An 860-nucleotide genomic window follows, 5' to 3' on the forward strand; every position below is an offset into this window, starting at 1 on the left:
TCGCTGATAAGGTTCGCAAGTGCATGGTCAACAGTCGAGTGCGCGCCGTGCAGGTAACACATTTCTGGATATATTTGTGCAAGTTATGAATATTATCTATATTAGAGAAGGGAAGAATAACCAGATTGCTACCATTCCATTTAGTGTAGGGTTACAAGTAAACATAGTATGGGCCAACATGGGCCACAAAGGGAGAAACATAAATCTGTACATATTAACAATCTATATATGGCTTTTTGAAATCTTGTAATTTGTTTATTCAGGAAAAGAGCATGTTGCATGAAGACAATGGAGGACACAGTGTTTTACCATCCACACACAAAATGTATGTTGTAAATTTATTTTGGTGACAGACTAAAATTGAAACGAAATCTTGTTTTATAATGTTTCATTAAATTATTACTGGAAATGCAGATCGAAGAGTATTTTCAAACAAAAAGCAACAGAACCAAAAGGTCAAGGTTAGTATTCACAAACTGATTGTTTATGTGTAACCTTTTGTTACATAATACTGACCATTTTGAAACATTTTATAAATAACAAACCCATGTGACAGGGACTGACTAGTCATGACTAGCCAACAACTAGATTGGCTAATCGACGATTTGGCCCAGTTTGCCTACTGCCTAGTCGGCTACCTAGCTACCTATAGCTGACTGTAAATTTAGGCAAACCATATACTGAGGGCATTAGCATCTTGCAAAGCATGGGATAGAAACTGTAGAGAACACAAAGAAATAGGTCAAAAACAGAATTGCAATCTCTGTGTATATGTACATAGACCAATTTCTACTGGGCTCAAATATAGGGTTTAGGGTTAAGGTTCAAAACGGTGGGTGATCGTCTGATGGTGTGAAAAT

General features: G+C 36.6%; 1 long non-coding RNA gene across 1 annotated transcript; it reads left to right on the plus strand.

Annotated features, from left to right (window-relative positions):
* The first annotated feature begins 2 nt into the window (after nucleotides 1–2).
* On the plus strand, nucleotides 3–413 carry LOC111256090. Its single transcript, XR_002676125.1, has 2 exons — nucleotides 3–53; nucleotides 264–413. It is a non-coding gene; the product is annotated as an uncharacterized LOC111256090 (long non-coding RNA).
* Nucleotides 414–860: the final 447 nt, after the last annotated feature.

Source organism: Setaria italica, unplaced genomic scaffold, assembly GCF_000263155.2.
Source record: "Setaria italica strain Yugu1 unplaced genomic scaffold, Setaria_italica_v2.0 scaffold_107, whole genome shotgun sequence".
Lineage (NCBI taxonomy): Eukaryota > Viridiplantae > Streptophyta > Magnoliopsida > Poales > Poaceae > Setaria > Setaria italica.